We start from the raw sequence: 20,549 nt of genomic DNA on the forward strand, positions 1-20,549 counted from the left end.
ACAGGCTCAGCTTGCCCCTGATGTAGTATATGGCCGAAAAATAACCAGACTATTGATGGTTAAATGCACTTGGTGTGACAGCTTGACCCTGATGTAGGATTTAGCCAAAAAACAACCACACTACTGAGGGTTAAATGCACTTGTTGGCAGCTTGTGCTGGCGCACCACAAGACACAAAATGGCCGCCGATCACCCCAGAAAAAAGTGACTGAAAAACGCTCTGGGCAGCCTAAAAACAGTGAGCAATTCAATAGCAGCAGTTCAATCATCCACAGCTGCAGATCGATCTCTGAATGAAGTCTTTTGGAGGAGTTAATCACTGCCTAATCTCGCCCTAACGTCGCAGCTGCAGCCTCTCCCTATACTGATCAGAGCAGAGTGACGGGCGGCGCTATGTGACTCCAGCTTTAATAGAGGCTGGGTCACATGCTGCACTGGCCAATCACAGCCATGCCAATAGTAGGCATGGCTGTGACGGCCTCTTGGGGCAAGTAGCATGACGCTTGTTGATTGGCTGCTTTGCAGCCTTTCAAAAAGCGCCAAGAAAGCGACGAACACCGAACCCGAACCCAGACTTTTACGAAAATGTCCGGGTTCGGGTCTGTGTCACGGACACCCCAAAATTCGGTACGAACCCGAACTATACAGTTCGGGTTCACTAATCCCTATTCACCCAGTGGGCAGTAAAAGTTATGTACCTTCCATGCCCGTGTTTGCTAGACCACGTGTCTGTTGTCAGATGTATTTTGGCACCGACACTGTGTGCCACAGATATATTGACTTGCCTTGAGGATGGGAGGCCAGATGCCTTCTTAAGGCGGTCTTTCCTAGGTGAGTGTTGGGATTACCTCGACTTATACGTTGACAGAACAGACTGCAGATGGCAACACTATTGTCAGCAGCTGACACGTTAAAAAAAGCCCACATTGCGGAGCCATGTGCCGGCATCCTGGGAGAAACAGAAGTGACCGTGCATGGTGGATGGCTCACTCCAGATACATTTGCAGTCTGCTTTTTGCCTTCTGTGCCCTGAGAGCTCTGCTTGCTTCTCCTCCATTTCCTCCCTATCTGCTGCTCCGTCTCTCCCTCTGAACTCCCCTCCTCCTCCTCTCTTGTGAGCACCTACGTGACGTCCATCGACACGTCATCATTGTCACCTTCACCACCACTGACATTTGAGATGGAGTAGGCAGCAACAGCAGGCACCTCCCTCCTTGGGCTGATCAGGGTACTGTCGTCAGACTGCTGGGTGGCGGCCGTTGCTACCTCCTCTTCCTCATCCGATGTCAAGAATGACTGCGCATCGGTAAGGTCTGGGAATGGATGTGAAAATAATTCCTCTGACTCGAGTAACATAGTACATAAGGCCGAAAAAAGACATTTGTCCATCCAGTTCGGCCTGTCATCCTGCAAGTTGATCCAGAGGAAGGTAAAAAAACCCTGTGAGGTAGAAGCCAATTTTCCTCACTTTAGGGGAATAAAAATTCCTTCCCGACTTCAATCAGGCAATCAGAATAAATCCCTGGATCAACGACCCCTCTCTAGTAGCTATAGCCTGTAATATTATTACACTCCAGAAATACATCCAGGCCCCTCTTGAATTCCTTTATTGTACTCACCATCACCACCTCCTCAGGCAGAGAGTTCCATAGTCTCACTGCTCTTACCGTAAAGAATCCTCTTCTATGTTTGTGTACAAACCTTCTTTCCTCCAGACGCAGAGGATGTCCCCTCATCACAGTCACCGTCCTGGGAATGAATAGATGATGGGATAGATCTCTGTACTGACCCCTGATGTATTTATACATATTAATTAGATCTCCTCTCAGTCGTCTTTTTTCTAAAGTGAATAACCCTAATTTTGATAATCTTTCATGGTACTGTAGTTGCCCCATTCCAGTTATTACTTTAGTTGCCCTCCTCTGGACCCTCTCCAGCTCTGCTATGTCTGCTTTGTTCACTGGAGCCCAGAACTGTACACAGTACTCCATGTGTGGTCTGACTAATGATTTGTAAAGTGGTAGGACTATGTTCTCATCACGGGCATCTATGCCCCTTTTGATGCAACCCATTATCCTATTGGCCTTGGCAGCAGCTGCCTGACACTGTTTTTTGCAGCTTAGTTTGCTGTTTATTAAAATTCCTAGATCTTTTTCCATGTCAGTGTTACCGAGTGTTTTACCATTTAGTATGTACGGGTGACTTGCATTATTCCTTCCCATGTGCATAACTTTACATTTGTCAGTGTTAAACCTCATCTGCCACTTATCTGCCCAAGCCTCCAATCTATCCAGATCCCTTTGTAGTAGTATACTGTCCTCTTCCATGTTAATTACTTTACACAGTTTAGTGTCATCTGTGAAAATTGATATTTTACTATGCAAGCCTTCTACAAGATCATTTATAAATATATTGAAGAGAATAGGGCCCAATACTGACCCCTGAGGTACCCCTCTAGTGACAGTGACCCAATCTGAGTATGTACCATTAATAACCACCCTCTGTTTTCTATCATTGAGCCAGTTACTTACCCACTTACAGACGTTTTCTCCCAGTCCGAGCATTCTCATTTTATATACTAACCTTTTATGTGGTACAGTGTCAAATGCTTTGGAGAAGTCCAGATACACGACATAAATTGATTCGCCGCTGTCAAGTCTAGAACTTACCTCCTCATAGAAACTGATTAAATTTGTTTGACATGATCGATCCCCCACGAAGCCATGCTGATATGGCGTTATTTGCTTATTTCCGTTAAGATGCTCTAACATAGCATCTCTCAGAAAACCTTCAAACAGTTTACCTACAACAGATGTTAAACTTACCGGCCTATAGTTTCCAGGCTCTGTTTTTGGACCCTTTTTGAATATTGGCACCACATTTGCCATGCGCCAATCCTGTGGGACATTCCCTGTCAACATAGAATCTGCAAATATCAGAAATAAGGGTCTGGCTACATTACTTAATTCCCTTAGGATACGGGGGTGTATGCCATCCGGTCCTGGCGATTTGTCTATTTTAATCTTTTTAAGTCGCTGTTGCACTTCTTCCTGGGTCAGACAGGACACTTTTAATGGGGAATTTATTTCAACATTCGGCATGTCATCTGACAGTTTATTTTCCTCAGTGAATACATTGGAGAAAAAAATATTTAACAGCTTTGCTTTCTCCTCGTCTCTCTCTGCGACTCCCCCCTCATTACTCTTTAACGGGCCGACACCTTCAGATTTATACTTTTTAACATTTATATAATTGAAGAACATTTTAGGGTTAGTTTTACTCTCTTTGGCAATTAATCTCTCGGTCTCTAGTTTGGCCGCTTTTATTTGTTTTTTACATGTTCTATTTTTTTCCTTATAGTTTTTCAGTGCTTCCGTGCTACCTTCCTGTTTTAGTGTTTTATATGCTTTCTTTTTGTCATTTATTGCTTTCTTTACAGTACTGTTTATCCACATTGGTTTCTTTTTGTTTCTTAACCTTTTATTCCCATACGGTATGTACCTCTTACAATGAGATTTTAGGATGCTTTTAAAGATATCCCATTTTGTGGCTGTATTTTTATTTGTGAGGACTTTATCCCATTTAGTTAGGCCTATGGCCTCTCTTAGTTGGCTAAATTTAGCTTTTTTGAAGTTTGGTATTTTTGTTCCTCCCTTGTTTTTAGCTCCATGTATCTCTACCCACAGTGACTCCACATGTTCATGTCCCTCACTTATATCTTCCCGGAGTGTGGGCTTTAGACCGGACTTTACATAAAGGCAGACCCCTCCCCCTCTCCGGTTTTGACGATACTTTCTAAACAGGCTGTAGCCCTGTACATTAACTGCCCAATCATAGCTATCATCCAGCCATGTCTCAGTTATTCCCACTATGTCATAGTCCTCCTCACACATCACTAATTCCAGTTCACCAGTTTTATTAGTCAGGCTTCTGGCATTAGTATACATACATTTGAGAGGTTCATGTATATTTTTTACTCTACACCTTTCCTTCTGAACTGTTCTAGTCCCTCCTTCCATTCCTCCCCCAGTCTCACTACCTTGCCCCCGGTCTCTATCTGCACTATCTTCCCATTCTATAACATAATTACCCTCCCCCCAGTCCCTAGTTTAAACACTCCTCCAACCTTCTAGCCATCTTCTTCCCCAACACAGCTGCCCCTTCCCCATTAAGGTGCAGCCCGTCTCTACGATAGAGCCTGTAGCCGATAGAGAAGTCGGCCCAGTTCTCCAGGAACCCAAACCTCTCCTTCCTACACCAGTTCTTGAGCCACGTGTTAATTTCCCTAATCTCCCGCTGCCTCTCTTGTGTGGCCCGTGGTACAGGTAGTATTTCGGAAAATACTACCTTTGAGGTCCTTGCCCTCAGCTTTTGACCTAAATCCCTGAAATCATTTTTAAGGACTCTCCACCTACCCCTAACTTTGTCATTGGTTCCGATATGGACCATGACCGCTGGATCTTCTCCAGCCCCTCCCAGTAATCTGTCAACCCGATCCGCGAACTCTAGCGCCAGGAAGACAGCACACTGTTCGGTGATCACGGTCTTTGTGACATATTTCCCTATCTGTTCCCCTAATAATTGAGTCTCCCACTACCAGCACCTGTCTGGCCTGCCCTGCTCTCCTGGTCCCCTTCTTACCGGAGCTGGCATTCCCCTGACTGGCAGAGAAAGTGTCTGGCTGCGGCAGTGCCATCCCTGGACTGACATCCCCCTCATCTGCCAAACGTGCAAACTTGTTGGGGTGTGTCAGATCAGGGCTAGCCTCCCTAGCACTCTTCCCTCTACCCCGCTTCCTAACTGTTACCCAGCAAGCTACCTCACTTTCCTCAGCCTCCTCTCTGTCACCCTCCCCCTCATCTACCCCAAAGAGTGCTTGCTCGGTGAGAAGCAAACTCTTTTGCAAATTGTCAATGCCTCTCAGTGTTGCAACTTGCCCATTTAGAGACTCGATTAGCGATTCCAAACGGGTAATTTGCTCACATCTTGAACAAAGATATGCACCCTTGAACTCCTGTTCCAGGACTGCATACATCATGCAAGATGTGCACTGGACTGCGTTGTCAATTGTCCAACACATACTAAATGGGGATTACACCAGCAAAGTAAAAAATACTATATAATGTAGTACTAAGAAACTGGCTAATTACAGTCCCCCACTGAAGTCCCTGAATCTAAAGTCACTTAATCTTAAGTCACACACTTACCAACCACACTTAATCAACCACGCGTCGCGGTCAAACTCGCGTTATATATCTCCTTATATAAATAAATATAGATGCAGCTCACTACACCAGCCTGGTTTGTTTCCCCTCTGGGTTCAAAGAGGTGGAGGGGCTATAGTGGTGGTGGATTTGGAGGTGCACACAGCAGAGAGTGAGGAGGGTGCAGATACTTAGGATGAGGAGGGTGCAGAAGCGGAAGACTGAATGAGCCACTCAACCAACTGTGGTGTACTCTTTGAAATAATCGCACGCGCCTTCTCCAACTTCCCACTTAGGCTCTGGCCTGCTGCGCCTTTACCATGTAAAGTCCTGTTGTCGTTCACCATGGTTCCGATTTTGAGTTGTTGCGGAGAAAGCCAGGATTCGATTTCTTGATGAAGGACACGGAGCAGTTTCTCCCCTGTGTGACCCCGTTTCCCAGGCAAACGAGGTGTAGCACAGCATGACACCGTCGTGCCCTGCACATGTCGTATGCTGGAGGGGCGCTGTGAATTTTACCTTCTTGCACTTGAGTCAGGACAGCTCCCAGGCCTTTCTGGCTGGCATCAGTGTAGAGATGAAAGGGCTGTTGGTAATCTGGATATCCCAAGACAGGTGGTTCGGTCAGCTTCTTTTTCAAGAGCTGGAAGGCAATTTCCCTGTCTTCATTCCACTCCACAGGTATCTGCGTCTTCTGATATTTCTTTGGGTGTCCTCTTAGGAGTTCCTGAATTGGCTCAGCAATCTGGGCAAAGTGAGGGATGAAGCTTCTGTAGTACCCTGCAAAACTAAGGAAACTTCTCACCTTCTGTACTGTGGTAGGAGTAGGCCAATTGTGGACTGAATTGTGGACTGACCAATTGTGGACTGTTTCTATGAAACACTTGTTGGGTCAAAGCATTCACTTCATCACTAGATTTATTCCTTGATGGGGGTAGTTTCCAAAATGTGGTCACTTTTTTTTTTCTTTCTAGAGGTACCTCAGGGTCTCTGGTCCAAATGTGACATTGGACCTTAAAACCATTCCAGCAAAATCTGCCCTCCGTTAACAATATCCCGCTCCTTTCACTCTGTACCCCGCCGTGTGCCCATAAATTAGTTTGCGACCACATTTCTGTAAACTGCAGAATCAGGGTAATAAATATTGAGGTTTCTTTGGCTGTTAACCCTTGCTGTGTTATAGAAAAATTGGATTTAAATGGATAATCTGCCCCCCAATTTTTTTTAAAAAAATGTCCCCTCCATTTTGCTTTAATTCTTGTGGAACACCTAAAGGTTAGTTTGTAAAATCTGTTTTTACTAACTTGAGGGGTGTCATTTCTAAAATGTGGTCATTTATGGGTGGTTTCTACTATGTAAGCCCCACAAAGTGACTTCATAATTGAAATGGTCCTTAAAAAAGTGGGTTTTGGAAATTTTCTTAAAAATTTTAAAATGTGCTTCTAAACTTCCAAGTCTTCTAACTTCCTAAAAAAAATTAAATGGCATATGCAAAATGATGCCAACATAAAGTAGATATATGGGGAATGTAAAGTGATAACTATTTAATGAGGTATCACTATCTGTCTTAAAAGAAAATAAATTCTAATTTTTAAAAAAATGAATTGTTCCAAAAGTTCTGCAAATTTTTGATTTTTTTATGCATAAAGGTAAAACGTATCAACTCAAATTCACCACTAACATGAAGTATGTGTCACGAGAAAACAATCTCAGAATGGCTTAGATAATTAAAAACTTTCCAAAGTTATTACCACATAAATTAACACATGTTAGATTTGAAAAATGGGGCTCCGGCATTTGGTCCAAACTGGCTGTCGCTTGAAGGGGTTAAAGATGATCAAATGATGTTCTCAAGGAATCTCAACTTTCTGTTCCCAAGTTCCTTGGCCAAAAACAGGCATAGTCTGATGTAATTGGATATTTTCAACCCCTTAAGAAAATATGTGTAATATATAAGAAGTATAAAGTTATTTAGAAAAGTCTCACATCTGATAGACAGACTAAACAATGCTCAATGTCAGTGTTAGACTTTCAAGACCAATATATTTATCATTGCAACTGCAAAGAATCCTTAACTTTTGCCAACTTCGACTAATGTTGGAGAAAATAATAAATGGAACAAACTGGTGATGTTGGTTGTGTGAGAGGACAGTTTGTGATATCTTGATGGGGTTATCTTTAACTTGTTGATACATGAGAATTTTATATTACAATGATCCAGGAAACTGGCAGAGTACATGTACTTTCATCCGGCAATGTTTTAACCCATTGGTGCACTCCCATTTTTCCAATTAACTCTGTAGGGTCCATTTACACGTCCGTATGTGTTTTGAGCAAATTTTAGATGCGCAAAACACGGACACCGGCAATGTGCATACCGCACATCACCGGCACTGTCATAGAAAATGCCTTTTTTGTGGACAAGAATAGGACATGTTCTATCTTTATGCGGAACGGAAATGCAGATTCGGAAGTGCGAATCCGCAAATGTGGATGCGGACAGCAAATTTCGGCCCCATTGAAAATTAATGGGTCTGCACCTCTTCCGAAAAATTGCGTAACGGATGCGGACCCATTTTGCGGACGTGTGAATAGACCCTTAGTGTCGATATCTAGAAGGGATAGTGTTTTGTCTTTTCAGAAAGGGACAAGACTCTCAAAGACAACAGCGCCTTAAAGAGGTTGTCCCATGGAAAATATTCAGCATTTTTCAAATCAGCACCTGCATCTCAATACTTTTAAAATGTGAAGTAATTAAAAAATATATAATAGCCACTGAGTACTTGAATAAATTCTATCTGTGTAGCGCCACCTGCTGTTTTTGTTTATTTTCTAATTTCTCTGTCCACCTCTAGAAGATAGGCAGCCAATTCCTTAGGACTTGTGAAATCATCGACGTGAATGAAGGCATCTCCAGGAAAATGTGGGGGGCACCAGGGTACCACTTACTGACGACCCAAGAGACCAGCTTGGATTTTTTTGGAATGGTAAAGTTTTGCCCTTTCTTTTTTAATGGCTCCATTTGACCATATGGACAATGTATATATGAATCGCGCCGGAAGGTCATGGTCATGTTGAATAGGTTATCTAACATTTTCAAGTTCTGGATAATCCTTGGTGGTTCCATATTGTACCAGATCCAACGCTGAAAATTAGGTTTTGACTCTTCGGGCAAAGAGTTTTTGTCATTCATAATATCTGCGTGATGAATGAGGACAGCATCGGCAACACCATATAGACTTCTATCTACTGTCAACTTGCATCCAAATATACCATATTCAGGACACTTATCTAAAGAAGATTGATATCCCCAGGGCCCAGGGGGGGTTGGGCTTTTAACTGCTGTCTCATTTTGGTTCTCTTTTTCTTGACAAATCAACTTTTGAATATTTGCTGACACCCCAGAGGCGATACTTGCACGTTTCCATACAAAGGATAAGAGGAACAGGAAAAGAAAGAGGACCAATATATTTAGATGTTTGTAGTTGACTGAAGCCAAGATCATCTTTAGTCTGTAAGGTGATGGAGAATCCAAATATTAGTTGTGTAGATTAAAGGGTTTCTGTCATCAGAAATACCTAAATTAAACTGCCTGACATTAACGATGTGCTAATGTCAGCTAAACCTAACTAGCCTATTTCTAGTTTTATGCATGCCCCCATTACTCCTTAAATGTACCTTGTATAATAATACAATATTGTTTTTCAGAAAAGCCATAACATAGCCTTTCAGTAATATATAACATAAACATAGCTGTCTCCATGGGATACACCATCATCACAAGTCCCAGTTTTAATAACCTTGACCGGTAAGACATAAAAGTATGTTTTATATAGTACCTCGAATATGTCATATGGTTCCTGCTAGAGAGAAGATCAACTCTTTAAGGACCCTGTTGTAATCTGCCCAAGGAACCTTTGAGTTGTTCCGTTAGATACCATTTCGTCAAAGTAAAAGGCCTCATTATATGTTCTATTTCCCCATCAGAAAGAATATGTATAAGAAAGCCATGCCATTTTTTAACAAACTTCCCAATTTTCTGCTGTTTATGCCTTTCAAACTCCCGTCTCTCCAGGGCCAAGAGGTCTTTCAGGTTCTGAAGTAGAGTATCTCTTGTAGAGCACAAGGGCTGCAGCCCTTGTGCTAATAAGCACTTCTTGGTTACCATACATATCGCGTGAAATAAAACCGTCAATTTTTGCTCCACCCGTCCCCTATCACCCTCCGTCTCCCTAAAGTGGAATAAATAAGTTATGGGTGAAAGTGGTATTTCTAACTTTCAGACATCTTTAACGGGAGTTGCGACCTGATTCCACAGTTCAGTGGACTTAGGGCAAGTCCACAACCCATGAAACAAGTCGGTCCTCTGCATCTTACACTCTGGACATTGTGTTAGTCTGTCCGGTTTCTCATTTTTGGGGGGAAGATTGAAGGCATAAATGGCGTTGTGCATAATCCTAAAATGCGTGTCCCTCCAGGTTTCATTTAAGATGTGCTTTCTCAACGTCCACCAACCTTTTAATATTTTCTCTTCCACCTCTTGGTCCTCTAACAATCTAGCCCAGGTCCTGAAAGCCTGCTTAGGCAACCCATCTCCCAGAGCTTCCCTAACCTGTGCATAGAAACATGATATGGACTGTGGTCCTGCCCCTCTGCGCAATATTTTAGCAAAGGCATTCTGTCTGGTTTCCTTTGGGGGGTCTAACAAGCAGATGGAGAGGAAATTATGAACCTGCACATATTGTATGCTTTGGAAGGGATTTAGCCCATAAGATTCTATTGTTTCTTGTCGCGTTAGCCATCTACCTTCCATGTTGTGCATTAGGTGTGCCGCTGTCAGTATCCCCTTATCCCTCCATTCCTTAAATAGTTTGTTGTTCTTTCCCTGTCAGGGTGCTCCCATAAGGGCAGATACTTGGATACTCTCTGGCTAAGGTGGAAGCGCTTCCTGAGAGCCCTCCAGGCTGCCCAAGTGTGTCTGAAGAGAACAGAGTTTCTTAGGCGTAGCGGCAGGCCCTTCATGCTCGTATGCAACAAGGTACAGGGATCAAAGCGTGCTACCAAGGTTTTCTCCAGGTCAAAATGAGAATAGCAGCTGGTCTCCCTTACCTAGTCTATTATATGTCTGAATAGGCAGGACAAGTTATATAACCGAACATCTGGCAGATTCATGCCACCTTTGATTTTAAGTGCCATTAACTTTTTGATCCCTATCCGAGGGCGTCTGCCTTTCCACAGAAAGTGGGTTATTTCGCTGTGCAGTTTGGTAATATCTGCATGTTTAATTAATAGAAGCAGCGTTTGCATGGGATATAGGAGTCTAGAAAAGGTAATCATTTTGATTAAATGGACTATCCCCAAAAGGGATAAAGGAAGTCCCTGCGAGATTTTATGGGACAAAGGGGTATAATTTAATCGGTATAATGAATCTGCCGTATGCTCCAACCTGATTCCCAAATACTTGATGCTGTGTTCGGCAACTGGTATACCATACAGTGCCTCTATGAAGTTCGAAGGGAGAGAATAAAAAACCTGGTGTACTAATGCAAGCCTGGGGTTTATAATACAGCTTCTTGAGGTAAGTTCGAAAAGATCCCCGAAAGCCCATCCTGTCCAGCACCCGCTCTAGCCATTCCCAGTGCTTATTATCGAATGCTTTTTCAGCATGTAGAGTGAGCACAGCAGGCGCCAGACCCGGCTGAGACCCTCCGGCCCCTCCATCCATGGTCGCCAACACCCTTCTTATGTTCGTGATCGTCGATCTCCCCTTAACAAAACCCACCTGATTTGGGCTTATCAAATTGGGCAATATTTGCGCCAACCTATTAGCCATAAGCTTAGACAGTATTTTTACATCCTGGCTTATTAGGGAGATCGGCGATACGAGGATGGGTCATCAGTAGGTCTATCAGGCTTGGGCAACAGTCTGATGTGAGCCATGGTCATCTCAGTTGTAAAGTTCCCCTTCTTGCAAGGTCTTGTTTCCCAGAGAAGCTAAAACTGACGCTATCTGTGAAGTCAATATTCTATACAAGTCCCCCCGAATAGTCATCAGGTCCTGATGCTTTATTTCCCGGTAATACCTCTTCTTCAGTAATCAGTCTATTCATACTTTCTAGTTGTTCCGGAGAGAGGGTCGGCAAGGTCACCTTATCAAGAAAATCTTCCCTGTCTCCCACCCTTTGATCAGGTGCGCCGTAGAGTCTAGAATAGTAATCTCTAAATACCTGTAATACCTCATCTGGATTAGATATTATCATTCTGGTTCGATCCCAAATCCGGTGCAGATGGTATACTGGGCATCTTCCTTTTGCCAAATTTGCTAACAGTCAAGCTGCCTTCTTGCCAAATTTGTGAAGTTCAAGCTCCCATTGGGCCTTATAGAAGTTCTCCCTCCTGTCAGCCCAGAGGTCAAAATCCCTTCTCGCCTCAAACCAAATTTGTTTGTCGGGGAGAATGGGACTGTATAAAATCTCCATAAGCTCTTTTAACAACGGCAACTAGACTCCAGATATTTCTCTTTAGTGGCTTTTTTCAATCCCGACATATAAGCTATCAACCCCTCAAAACTGCCTTGCCCGCCTCCCAGAATAACAGGGGATCTGAGACATGTTCTTGGTTCAGAGAGCTGTATTCCAGCCACCACCCTCTTACCATCTCCACAAAGGAATCATCCTTTGCCATGATGAAAAAGGGGACCCTCCACAAGAAATCTGTGCCACGCGGGGTGGAGTCTGTAATAGCCACCAGGGAGTGGTCGGATATCACCAGGTCACCTATAGAAACATCCCGTATCCTATGCAATAGATGGGGGCTTGCTAACCCGTAGTCGATACGTGACCATGAGTCATTTACATGAGAATAATGGGTAAAATGTTGTTTGTCTGGGTGTAACACCCTTCAGGCATTTAGCATGCCAGAGTCTGAGAGAAGATGACTCACTATGTCAGCATCTGGTCTATCCGTCAACCCTATTTGCGTCGCCCTATTTGTCGGTCTTCCAAATTGCTTACCACCGCATTTAGGTCTCCACCTAGAAGCTTATCCCTCGTTGGGTCCTGCAGAATCTTAGCGCCCAGTTGTGTGAAAAACGGGCCCTCGGATACATTAGGAGCATAAATGTAATAAATAGCCATATCTCCCCCTGGATAAGACAAAGCAAAAGCCGATATTCTACCTGCATCATCATTAAAGAGGGCCTGAGTCCTCTGTGTTAGGTTTTTATGAATCAAAGTCAGGACTCCTGCCTTCCCTTGAACAGCAGAGGACCCATATACTTCTCCTTCCCACATATTCGCCATTCTATGAAAATCTGATTCTTCTAAATGAGTTTCCTGCAGAAGCGCAATATCAGTGCCTAGGCGCTTCAGGTGCCGGAGAATCATTATGCGCTTCTGCGGGGAACGCAAGCCTTTTACATTCCAAGTAATTAAATTGAGCATGATATGGTATCTACACACCAAGAACCTGTGATTGCGCCCCCCACATAGACAGCCAAAAAAGTAAATAGTAGAACCTGAAACATGAGGTTACAAAACCATGCCCTGTAAAAAAGGGCGTTAAACATCAGAGAAACTGAAACAAAAGTCAGCATTTTATGCATTCTGAACTTCACTTTTTTCTGGTACCTAGCGGCACTCCGTCACCTCTTTTAGGCCTGGTATAGGAAGGCCCAGGAGAAAGAGGAGATGGAAATAAAGAGGGAAAAGAAAAAAAAAAGAAAAATTCTCCTTTTTTTTTCTTTCAAAGGTCCTCCACGTCAGGTAAATGCCCCATAATGCATAAAACATGAGGTATCAACGACGTGGTCTATGTTGCTCTTTCGCCGGCGTCTTGGAGGTGTCCTTATCCCGCTGTCCCTGAGAAGATGTAGAAGCAGTCGGGGGCCTCTGCGACGCTCTGGATCCTCCGTTGTTTATAGTTGCGGCCTCCTCACTATCCCGAATATAGGGGCCTTGTGCAAAAAAGGCTTCAGCATCTTTAGGAGAGTTAAAAGTTTTGTAAGATCCATCAGCACATTGGGCACGGAGTAATGCCGGGTAAAGTAGCTGAAAGCATATATTTCGGCGGAAGAGAGAGGTGCAGACCTCACTGAACGCCCTCCTTTTCTTTGTTACCGCTGCTGAATAATCATTGAAAAGTATGACCGTGGAACCTTGAAATGTGAGCGTTTCTTTTCGAGCCCGGAACGCCCACATAATTTCTTCCTTGTCTGTGAAGTCTAAAAACTTCATAATTACTTGCCTTGCTTTAGGCGTGTGGTCTGAATGACCCTCCTAACCCTCTTTGAACGGTCCCAGCCTGTGAACTCGGACTACTCTGCGAGGGGAAAGATAACCCCAGGGCTCTGGGTAGCTCTGACTCACAGATACGACGTAGTTCAGGGCCCTTTATGTCCTCTGGCAGCCCCACCATGTGCACATTGCTTCGCCTGGAGCGATTCTCCAGATCATCGATTTTATCAGTAAGTTCACCAATTGTGCTCTTCAATGTTGAAATAGATGTTCTGCTGCGCTCAATATTTTCTTCTGCACATGCTGTGCGCTGCTCTAACTTGTCTATTCTGTGCTCTTGCAGGTTAAACGCCTCCTGCAGGTCATTCAATGCTGTCTGCACCGTGCCTGAAAGGGAGGCTTTTAAGTCAGGGGCTAAATTGCTTGCCACTTCCAGGGCTAGTTTTTTAAGGTCCTGGGGTGAGAGGGCATTTGTATTAAGTCCTCCTGTGAGGAGATCGGCAGTCCGACTGGTGATCCTACCGGCCGCGCCTCCGAAGGTTCAAGCGCGTCCTCCGTCATCTTGCCTTGTGTGCCGGGCTCGGGGCCTGTGTCCTCTCCTTCTCCCATATTCCTCCCGCTCCTGAGCAGGTATCTTTCCATCCGCGGCGTGTAACAGCTCCAGTTCGGGTCCCCACCCTGTGCGGAGCAAATGAGCCTTGCGGCGAGCTAGAAATAGCGGAGAAGTTGCGGAGGTATACGGAGCTCCTCTCTCGCGTGTCACGCCATACCAGCGCCGGAACCGGAAGTAAATTATTTTTTAAAAAAACATCTCTATGTCCCATTATTTTAACACCCCTAACTTTTTTTTCCCATTAACTGAGGTATGTAAGGAAGGAAGAAAAAAGTCTCAAGGGAATGTTCACATTGAGTGCAGCAACACCTGAACAGTGTGCCGTTCTGCTATATGCGCAGCTGAATATACTGTACAATAAAAAGCTTGTTTTAAAGCTGTGCAACCTACTATTAACTTTTAAGTTGGGGGTGGGGGTGAGCTTTAATTTTTATCTTTTAATCCATTTTTTGGATCAGTTCTGATATTCCTTTGTACAATACATTGCATTACTTCTGTATTGCAATGTATCATGTTGCAGAAGGATGGGTTTATGCAATCAGGGACATAGGGGGCCCTCCCTCTGTTTAACCACAAAGATGCCATGTTACAGATGTGTCCACACTTAACTGATCACAACATGTCCTGAGATGTGTGTCACGAAATGACGTTATATCTAAATTGGATCAATTGCAATACAACGTTCAGACAGCAGGTGGCACTTTTTTTTTTACTGTGCAAAGATTACTTACCATATATTTTGACCTGTGCCATTGTTCACTACAATTCTATATGCCGTATACTATGATTTAGATACACTTGGTGTCAGTATACAGTGCTAGCTTAGTATTATATTTATTATATTCAAAATAACACACACCAACCACAGTATTCTGCAGAGAATATTATATACATTTAACAGTCCCATTACATGTTACAAATGTACATAATACAATTGAGACACATTGGGTGTTAGTAAATACCACAATTTTTGCATGACATTTAAAATACTTATTGATTATTGATTGTCTGCTGACCTGTGTATCTAATCCTATTATGTGTGATACTGTCTGCAGAGCTGTGTATCTAATCCTATTATGTGTGATATTGCCTGCTAAGTTGCATAGCTAATTCTACCATGTGTGATACTGTCTGCTGATCTGGGTATCTAATACTACCATGTGTGATACTATCTGCTGAACTGTTTACCTAACCCTATCATGTGTGATACTGTCTGCTTAGCTGTGTATCTAATTCTATCATGTGTGATATTGTTTGCACAGTTAAGTATCTAATCCTAATCTGTGTGATACTGTCTGCAGAGTCATGTATCTAAGCCTATTGTGTGTGATACTGCCTGCTGAGTTGTGTATTTTATCCTATCATGTGTAATACTGTCTGCTCAGCTGTGTATCTAATGCTATTATGTGTGATACTGTCTGCAGAGTCGTGTATCTAATCCTATCCTGTGTGATACTGCCTGCTGAGCTGTGTATCTAATCCTATCCTGTGTGATACTGCCTGCTGAGCTGTGTATCTAATCCTATCCTGTGTGATACTGCCTGCTGAGCTGTGTATCTAATCCTATCCTGTGTGATACTGCCTGCTGAGCTGCATATCTATACTTACCATGTGCAATACTATCTGCTGAGCTGTGTATCGAATTCTTTCATGTGTGAAACTGTCTGCTGGGTTGTGTATCTAATCCTACCATGTGTGATATTGCCTATGAAGCTATTGTAGGTATGTGTATAGAGTGTTATACAGATACAGAGATAAGGAGCCCTGCTCTGTGCACATACTGTACACTCCAGCCACTGCTGAGAAAACAGATGGATTTTAGTCCCTGTATTTCCCTGGGTGGATGACATCTGCTTGTTTGCGCAGCCGGCTTCTTTTCTTTTCTTTTCTCTTCTTTTCTTTTCTTGCGCTGCGGCGATAAAAAAAATCAGTTTTGATATTTTTTATCAATCGCAGCGGCCTCCGGTACTTCGCTAGCCTCCCCTTTGTAAGACAGGCTTGCTTTTTTTCTTGGGTAGTCTCAGGGAATACCCCTAAATTTAGTAGCCCAAATGTCAAACAAGGGGGTATTCTTCTGAAGAGGCCTACAGGCTTCTGACCCAGTCGGATGAGGAATGGGAACCCTCATCTGATGAATCTAGCGTGTCAGAATATGAACCTGTAGAAAGCAGTGGCTCTCTGACCCAAAGTTCGGACGAGGAGGCTGAGGTCCCTGATACCACCAGGCGTACCCGGCCCTGTGTCGCTAGACCACAGGTTGCGCAGGATCCGCTTCAAGGGCAGCAGAGTGGGGCTGGCGCTGTCGGATTACGTGGTGAGGCATACACCAGCAGCGCAGCCCTCCCTGGACCTAGTACCAGCACTGCCATACAACATGGTGAAGTGGCGAGCACCAGAAGGGCAGTTGAAGCTGGTACGGTGGCACGTGCAATAGTTACCCCGTCGCAGCCACTGCACAGACAGGCCCGTAGACCCCCTAGAATCCCTGAGGTGCTGGCAAATCCTGATTGGCAGTCCCCAACTTCAGCCGCACCTGTAGTTCCCCCTTTCACCGCCCAGTCTGGAGTTCGGGTTGAGACAGCTCAGATCGGTTCAGCCCTGGGATTTTTTGAGCTGTTCTTGACTGCGGAGCTCTTGGACATAGTCGTGGCAGAAACAAACCGGTATGCCACACAATTTATAACCGCCAACCCGGGAAGCTATTATGCCCAGCCTTTCCGGTGGAAACCAGTCCAAGTTTCCGAAATTAAAACTTTTCTGGGCCTTCTCCTCAACATGGGTCTAACCAAAAAGCATGAATTGCGGTCATATTGGTCCACGAACCCAATTCATCACATGCCCAGGTTCTCTGCTGCCATGTCCAGGGCACGATTTGAGGCCATCCTGCGTTTCCTACACTTTAGCGACAACACCACCTCCCGTCCCAGAGGCCACCCAGCTTTTGACCGGCTCCACAAAATTTGGCCCCTCATAGACCACTTCAACCAGAAATTTGCAGATTTGTATACCCCAGAGCAAAACATCTGCGTAGACGAGTCCCTAATACATTTTACCGAGCGCCTTGGCTTCAAACAATACATCCCAAGCAAGCGCGCCCGGTATGGGGTCAAATTGTATAAGCTCTGTGAAAGGGCCACAGGCTATACCCACAAATTTCAGATCTATGAGGGAAAAGATCAGACCCTGGAGCCGGTCGGTTGCCCTGACTACCTGGGGAGCAGTGGGAAGACAGTCTGGGACTTGGTGTCACCCTTATTTGGCAAGGGGTATCATCCTTATGTGGACAATTTCTACACAATTGTGGTCCTCTTCAGGCATTTGTTTCTAGAACAGATTGGCTGCTGTGGCACCGCGCGAACTAGTCGCGCGGGCTTCCCCCAACGGCTCATTACCACCCGTCTTGCAAGGGGGGAGAGGGCTGCCTTGTGTAACCAAGAACTGCTCGCGGTGAAATGGAGAGACAAGCGTGACATTTACATGCTTTCCTCCATTCACGCAGACACGACAATCCAAATTGAGCGAGCAACCAGAGTCATTGAAAAGCCCCTCTCAGTCCACGACTATAACCTTCACATGGGAGGGATGGACTTCAATGACCAGATGTTGTCTCCGTATTTAGTGTCCCGCCGCACCAGACGCTGGTATAAGAAGGTGTCTGTATATTTAATTCAATTGGCTCTGTATAATAGTTTTGTTCTCTACAGTAAGGCTGGGAGAACAGGATCCTTCCTCAAATTTCAGGATCATCGAGAACCTCCTGTTTCCAGGAGGTTCCGTGGCCCCATCCACCAGTGTAGTTAGCCGTCTACACGAGCGACATTTCCCCAATGTCGTTGCTGGTACCTCAACCCAACCGTCCCCCCGAAAAAGATGTTGTGTCAGTAGCAGAAGTGGAATAAGGCGTGACACCCGCTATTTCTGTCCTGACTGCCCTGACCACCCTGCCCTATGCTTAGGGGAGTGTTTCCGGAAGTACCACACACAGGTACACTTAGCATAGGGATCATATCTCACCAGGACAGGCACACAGGGCTATTAGGGCCCATTCACACACAGCTGCTGCAAACCTCTCCTTTCACCTGGGACAAAGTGCATAATGCACTTCGCCACATCTTTGGGCGATTTGCGCTTTTCACATTGTCCCATGGAGAAGGAGAGGTTAGGCCCAAAAAGGTAAAAAAAAACTAACAAAAAATAAACACCAGTAAGCAAAAAAGTTAACGTTCAGTTCCAAAAGTTAAATAAAGTTTATATGTTCTGTTCAAAAGTTATTATAAAGTTAATAAAATTATTGCGTTGCGGCCTGGTTTTTTCTTTTTTTTACCTTCCAGGTGGACCAACCGATCGACTAGCTGCAGCACTGATGTGTATTCTGACAGAAGCATTGTGCTGCTGTCAGATTACACACAAGTCAGTGTATGCGGCGCTGCAAGACGAGATTTCTCCTTTGCAGTAAAAAATACGTTTGCCGAGGCATATGAGCTGAGGAGGTGGCGGTGTTCATATGCTTTGGCAAACACTTTGTATATAAAAAAATAAATAAAAATTCCCGGCAATGATTTATTCATCCACATCGATTGATGTGAACAGAGAAATCTGGTTTGACAGGTCATACGAGCTAAGTGGGTATGGATGTTGGGCGGAGCTCCCATGTTTTTTGGCAGAGATTTTTTCATCCACATTGATTGATGCGAATGAAGAAATCTGTGCCATTCATTTTTTTCTTTCAGCCCAGAGGCTGAACGGAAAAAAAAAATCTCATTACCCGTATGCTCAATATAAGGAGAATAGCAGAAACTCCTAATGCTGGCCATACATGTAATGATTGCGGAGACCCTCAAATGCCAGGGCAGTACAAACACCCCACAAATGACCCCATTTTGGAAAGAAGACACCCCAAGGTATTCGCTGAGGGGCATATTAAGTCCATGAAAGATTGAAATTTTTGTCCCAAGTTAGCGGAAAGTGAGACTTTGCGAGAAAAAACAAAAATAAAATCAATTTCCGCTAACTTATGCAAAAAAAATAAAAAATTCTATGAACTCGCCATGCCCCTCATTGAATACCTTGGGGTGTCTTCTTTCCAAAATGGGGTTACATGTGGGGTATTTATACTGCCCTGGCTTTTTAGGGGCCCTAAAGCGTGAGAAGAAGTCTGGGATCCAAATGTCTAAAAATGCCCTCCTAAAAGGAATTTGGGCAGCTTTGTGCATCTAGGCTGCAAAAAAGTGTCACACATGTGGTATCGCCGTACTCAGGAGAAGTTGGGGAATGTGTTTTGGGGTGTCATTTTACATATACCCATGCTGGGTGAGAGAAATATCTTGGTCAAATGCCACCTTTGTATAAAAAAATGGGAAAAGTTGTCTTTTGCCGAGATATTTATCTCACCCAGCATGGGTATATGTAAAATAACACCCCAAAATACATTCCCCAACTTCTCCTGAGTACGGTGATACCACATGTGTGACACTTTTTTGCCGCCTAGGTGGGCAAATGGGCTCACATTCCAAAGAGCACCTTTCGGATTTCACAGGGCATTTTTTACAGATTTTGATTTCAAACTACTTCTCACGCATATGGGCCCCTAAAATGCCAGGGCAGTATAACTACACCCCAAGGTATTTTGTGAGGGGCATGGCGAGTTCCTAGAATTTTTTATTTTGTGTCACAAGTTAGCGGAAAATGATGATTTATTTTGATTTATTTTTTATTACAAAGTCTCATATTCCACTAACTTGCGACAAAAAATAAAAAGTTATACTGCCCTGGCATTATAGGGGCCCAAATGCGTGTGAAGTAGTTTGCAATCAAAATGTGTAAAAAATGTCAAATGCCAACTTTGTATAAAAAAATGGGAATAGTTGTCTTTTGCCGAAATATTTCTTTAGGAAGTTAGAAGACTTGGAAGTTTAGAAGCACATTTTAAAATTTTTAAGAAAATTTCCAAAACCCACTTTTTTAAGAGACGTATGCCTGGTCCGGACCTGAATATGGGTGATCTGGTGTGGTTGTCTACAAAGAATATCAAACTGAAGGTTCCCTCCTAGAAGTTGGGTCCTAAGTAGAGTTGAGCGAACACCTGGATGTTCGGGTTCGAGAAGTTCGGCCGAACATCCCGGAAATGTTCGGGTTCGGGATCCGAACCCGATCCGAACTTCGTCCCGAACCCGAACCCCATTGAAGTCAATGGGGACCCGAACTTTTCGGCACTAAAAAGGCTGTAAAACAGCCCAGGAAAGAGCTAGAGGGCTGCAAAAGGCAGCAACATGTAGGTAAATCCCCTGCAAACAAATGTGGATAGGGAAATGAATTAAAATAAAAATTAAATAAATAAAAATTAACCAAAATCAATTGGAGAGAGGTCCCATAGCAGAGAATCTGGCTTCACGTCACCCACCACTGTAAGAGTCCATTTCATAATTTAGGCCCAGCACCCAGGCAGAGGAGAGAGGTCCCGTAACAGAGAATCTGGCTTCATGTCAGCAGAGAATTAGT

Source organism: Bufo gargarizans, chromosome 9 (assembly GCF_014858855.1).
Source record: "Bufo gargarizans isolate SCDJY-AF-19 chromosome 9, ASM1485885v1, whole genome shotgun sequence".
In the NCBI taxonomy this organism is placed as follows: Eukaryota; Metazoa; Chordata; class Amphibia; order Anura; family Bufonidae; genus Bufo; species Bufo gargarizans.